We start from the raw sequence: 6,000 nt of genomic DNA, 5'->3' as shown, positions 1-6,000 counted from the left end.
CCGAAAGGACTGCCTTTATGTATCTAATGTACCATGCGCACTGATTATGAGGGGCACCTGTGGTTCTATGTTTGTTTTGTTGTTTCCTTCCTCACCCTGCTTCAATAAAATACTTTAAACCTAAACCTCTTTTTCGAAACATGCTCCATAACTTTGGAGTAGGTTCCTGATCTATTTCTTCTTTTCTCACCCCATCCTTCTTTATAGCTGTAAACAAGGCTTGTCTAGTTAATCTGTTACTATCTGTATGGACCTCAGGTCTAGAGGGTCTTTCAGACTTCATCCATACTCCAAGTTCGCCCAACTCGCGAACTGCCTCAATCACCTACGCTAAAGTGTTCCCTGTTTGATTTATTAACAATGTCATCATTACCTGCTTATAAGCAGGAGGAGCAGTACCAATGATCTTATTTCTTACAGAAGTGTTAAGTAGTCCTTCCATTAGTCTGTGTGCAGTATCTAGGAAAATAGAGGTTTTCATTACCTCTTCCTTTAATCTCTGTGTCGCATCTCTCAACGTATACCATGGCTTCTCATTTACTGGCCAGTCCGATTCAGTCGGGTATTTATGACTACATCCGGCCACAGCCAATTGTAATAGGCTAATCTGGTCATTAAGCCCATAGTTTCTGAAATGCTCCTGAATTGTCAGGTCTGTGCTTCTCGTACAAAATTTCAGTGCATCTCCTTGGTCTAACATCACGCCTGCAGCACCCAAGTCATAGATGCGAACCATCCATGTAAGTAAGTTATCACCAGGTCTCTGCCGAAACCCATCCAAAGTATCATTAATCTCTTGTTGCGTAAAATCCTCTAAACTATCTAAAGCTATTCCCCCCCTGGGGGTATTGTGGACCACCCTGCAACTTTCTCCGATGTATCGGCCGAGCATTCACCTCTCTACGCTCTTTTGATTAATTCTCGGTCTCAGTCCTAATAGGCTCTGTTTCTTGTCCTCTTCCTCACCCGAACCTGAAAACTGAAGAATCCCAAATATTTTCATCCCACTTCTCGAGATCCTAATCAAGACCTGCTTTTGCAATGACTAAGTGTACCCCCTGGCCCCCGTAGACACCAGCCTACCCGCCGGACCTACGACACCACCGAAATCAACGCCCTCAATGCCGGCCGGATCCCTGGATGCTACCGAGCCACCCCGAGACGCACCCACGGACCCTTCAGCTGCCACTCCTGCAAGTTCACCTGCATCCGGACCTGCACGGCACCAGCACCCACCAAACCGAGCACCAGCAGCAACCACCTGGAGTGCATCCTGCTCAACACTCGCTCCGTCCACAGACACGCCGCCCAACTCTGGAACCTGATCGACACTACATCTCCAGACGTCGCCTTCCTCACGGAAACCTGGATGAACGCCTCCTCAGCGCCCGACATCGCCATCGCCATCCCGGACGGATACAAGATCACCCGGAGGGTCCGAGTCAACCAGACCAGAGGAGGCATCGCCATCGTCCACAAGAACACCATCCGCATCACGACCAACACCGACGACACCCTCAAAACTGCCGAACACCTGCACTTCCAGATCCACACCGACCCCAAGACCACCCTCAGAGGCACCCTCATCTACAGACCCCCGGGACCATGCACACAATTCAGCGAAGACATCGCCAACTTCATCAGCCCGCACGCCCTCCCCTCCGCAGACTACATCCTCCTCGGGGACCTCAACTTTCACCTGGAGAACAACAACGACCGCAACACCACCACCCTGCTGGACAACCTCGACAACCTCGGTCTCAAGCAGCAGGTGACCTCCCCCACCCACTAAGCCGGACACACACTCGACCCCATCTTCTCATCCAGCAAGCACATCGACTTCAGCCACGCCACCGGACTCCACTGGATGGACCACAGCTGCGTCCACTTCAGCTTCAGAAAGAACACGATCCACCACCAGCAGCAGGTCGCACGCAGAAACTGGAACAAGATCACAGCCGACCAGCTCGCCGCAGCCCTGAGCCAAGATCCCCCGCCAGCTCTGCAAACCCCAGCCAGGCCGCCAACAACCTCACGAAGTGGATCAGCAACTGCGCAGACGACCTCGCCCCACTGAGGACCCTGCCCAGCAGACCCGGCAGTAAGAAAGCACCCTGGTTGACCGACGAACTCAGGAGCTCCAAGAAGAACTGCTGTGCCCTCGAGCGAGCCTGGCGCAGAGACCCTACACCAGACAACATGACCACCCTCAAGCTCGCAACCCGAAAACACCACCAACTGATCCATACCACCAAGAGAACCGCATTCAAGGAACGACTGGACAACAACGCACACAACAGCAAGGAACTCTTCAACATCGTCAGAGAGCTCTCCAATCCCAACGCCGGAAACAATGACATCACCCCATCACAAGACCTCTGCAACTCCCTCGCCTCCTACTTCCACAACAAGATCGCAGACATACACAACAGCTTCAGCACACAACCGACGCACCCTATGACCACACCAACAACCCCCACCACCACCCTCCGCGCCTGGACCCCGATCACCACCGAAGACACCATCCGCACGATGAACTCCATCCACTCCGGATCCCCAACCGACCCCTGCCCTCACCACGTCTTCAACAAAGCTGACGCCGTCATCGCACCCCACCTGCGGGACATCATCAACACCTCCTTCGACACCGCTACCTTCCCAGAGAGCTGGAAGCATGCCGAACTCAGCGCTCTACTGAAGAAACCATCAGCAGACCCCACCGAACTCAAAAACTACCGCCCCATCTCGCTCCTCCCGTTTCCGGCCAAAGTCATCGAGAAGACCATCAACAAGCAACTGGCCGCCGTCCTCGAGACGAACGGATCCCTCGACCTCTTGCAGTCCGGCTTCCGGGCCAAGCACAGCACCGAGACCGCCCTCATCGCAGCCACCGATGACATCCGAGCCCTGCTCGACAACGGGGAAACTGCGGCCCTCATCCTCCTGGACCTCTCCGCAGCATTCGACACTGTCTGCCACCGCACCCTAGTGCAAAAAACACAGTTGATGGACAGAATGTAGAACAATGTCATACATTCACCCCAGTACAAGGATCTGGGCCTAAATCTGATAGCCAGAAACCGGTCCTTGGATGCTTGATTCCGGTCTGGGAAAGACATGGCTTGGTAGTTAGGACTGGACTGTTCCCATGAGGCACAGGGTCAGAGCTGATTTGCATATAGCCAGGGTCTAACCCAGGGTGGTGTGGAGTGCAAAAAAACAATGGATTTAGGCGGAGATCCTTGTACTGGGGTGAATGTATGACATTGTTCACATTCTGTCCATCAACTGTGTTTTTTGTAATTTTTACCGCACCCTAGTGCAGCACCTCAGCAACGTTGGAATCCAAGAGAAGGCTCTAGAATGGATCATCTCCTTCCTCGCCGGAAGGACACAGAGAGTTCGCCTCCCCGCGTTCAGATCAAAAGCCACCAAAGTCATCTGCGGCGTCCCTCAAGGCTCCTCGCTCAGCCCTACCCTCTTCAACATCTACATGAGCCCCCTCGTGGCCATCGCACGCCAACACAACCTCAACATCATCTCTTACGCCGACGACACCCAGCTGATCCTCTCCCTCACCAACGACCCCGCCACCGCCAGAGCCAACCTACACGAAGGGATGACAGACGTAGCCGAGTGGATGATGAACAGCCGCCTGAAACTGAACTCAGACAAGACGGAAGTCCTCATCCTGGGCTCTTCACCCTCCGCCTGGGACGACTCCTGGTGGCCCACCGCCCTGGGCAGCGCACCCAAACCCACAGACCACGCACACAACCTGGGCTTCATCCTGGACTCCTCCCTCTCCATGACCAGACAAGTCAACGCTGTCTTCTCGTCGTGCTTCAACATCCTGCGCATGCTACGTAAGATCTTCCAGTGGATCCCCACCGAGACGAGGAAGACGCTCACCCAGGCCCTCGTCACCAGCCGCCTGGACCTCAGCAACTCCATCTACGCCGGAACCACCACCAAACTCCAGAGGAGACTCCAGCGGATCCAGAACGCATTAGCAAGACTCATCCTCGACATCCCCCGACACAGCCACATCTCCGGACACCTGAGAGACCTGCACTGGCTCCCGGTCAACAAGAGAATCACCTTCCGTCTCCTCACCCACACACACAAAGCCCTACACAACCAAGGCTCAGGATACCTCAACAGCTGCCTCAACTTCTACACCCCCACACGCCAGCTTCGATCGACCAACCACGCCCTTGCCGCCGTCCCCCGCATCCGAAGAGCCACCACAGGAGGAAGGTCCTTCTCCTACCTGGCCGCCAAGACCTGGAACTCCCTCCTGACCCACCTCCGCCTGACCCAAGACCACCTCGCCTTCGGGAAGCAGCTCAAGACCTGGCTGTTCGAGCAGTAGCGGACCCCCCCCCCCCCCGCCCCAAGCGCCTTGAGACCCTCCGGGTGAGTAGTGCGCTATATAAATGCTTTGATTGATTGATTGATTGTATTGTAAATGCCTCGAGTTAGTGTGTTGCTTGCATATTTTGTCTTCTCTTAGATTTCACATACTATATCATCTGCGATACACACCGGTTCCGTATACATTAAGAGACCTTGATCTCCACATGTGCAACCAATTTTGAGTCGTTTTGGTTGTTTTTCCACCCGTTTTAATACTATTACTATTTTTTTATATATAATTTTAAGTATGCTCCGCTTCTGAATCTTTTGGCAAATGCCTATATGGTTAAGTTTTCCATATAAATGTTTGTTCCATTTTGCCAAGTACTGCATTGGAAGCCTGTATGTTTTTATTAGCGCTATTCAGCATCCTTGCACCTTTCTTATTATATACCTCACTATCCTCCTAATTTTTCGCACTCGCCGCTTGGTGATATTTCTATTTGGTACACCCCCTGACCGTGTTATACTGCGACCTTGTGACCTTGACATTTTGTCTATTCTTGCTACAGTTTTATCCTCCTTGTACATTTATTATGCCTTTTGTTAATTTTTACTGGTTTCACCTTTCAACCTGTCAACCCGAGCTCTTTCCTTTCCATGTCATGTGCGCCTGTGTAGAACATTAGTATGCAAGGACATGCTTTGCCTCCTTGTATTTTATCCGTGTACATCTTTCCACAGACTGTTATAATTTAGATGCCTTATCATTGTCACCTATACACGAGTGTGTCACATTACCAATGATTTTATCTCTCCCACCCCACCCACCTCCTTCACTCTACTTTTCTTTTTTCTTTTTTCTTTTTGCTTTTCTCTTTGACTATGTTGTCTGCGAGACATCCCCTTTATGCTCACACCATCTAATATAGGGTCTCCACTAGAATTCTGGTGTCTACTTACGCACTTCAGTCACCTTATCATGTCCTCCGTTCCTAATGCCCATATCCTTTTCCTTCCCAGCCCTGATGAGTCACTACCCGTACACGGTGTGAAGAAACACGTGTCGGCTTTGTGCTCTTGATTGTACTGATTTTCAATTCAGAACCATTAAAACATTGCCTTTGATTCTACACTGTTTGATTGCAGTAACTTTTCTCGAAGGATCACTTTAATCTGATTCTCACCTGAGAACTTTGTGAGTATGTTGTGTGCACAGGAAATTTGTTGCATTTCACTTGACTATAGATCCGTATCTCTGTTTACGCAGGGGTTATTTTTCTGCTGGTTTTGTTCCCCTGGCCTGTCTCGCACCGACTCAAGAATTACCCCACCGCCCCATACACACTGGGGACCCGCTGAGCGCCAAACTTCCTGATACTCTTCAAAACCATTGTCTTACTTTCCAATTTGTCTTCAGGAAGGGCAGCCGCACCCTTGTGAGATTTATATATCAGACTCACCTTTTGATTTCACCACATTATCATTTCTTGAGAGCCACTGCTATTCACAATGACCACACTTATTGATATGGATAGAGACCAAATCGCCCTAGAATTGTTCCATAACCTAGCAAAAGGCACCTCACTGATCAGTACATCAAGTAGCAGCAATTTACAGCGCAAGGAAGGATTAAAAGAC

Source organism: Lissotriton vulgaris, chromosome 7, assembly GCF_964263255.1.
Source record: "Lissotriton vulgaris chromosome 7, aLisVul1.2, whole genome shotgun sequence".
Lineage (NCBI taxonomy): Eukaryota > Metazoa > Chordata > Amphibia > Caudata > Salamandridae > Lissotriton > Lissotriton vulgaris.
Note: the sequence above shows the minus strand (reverse complement) of the source record.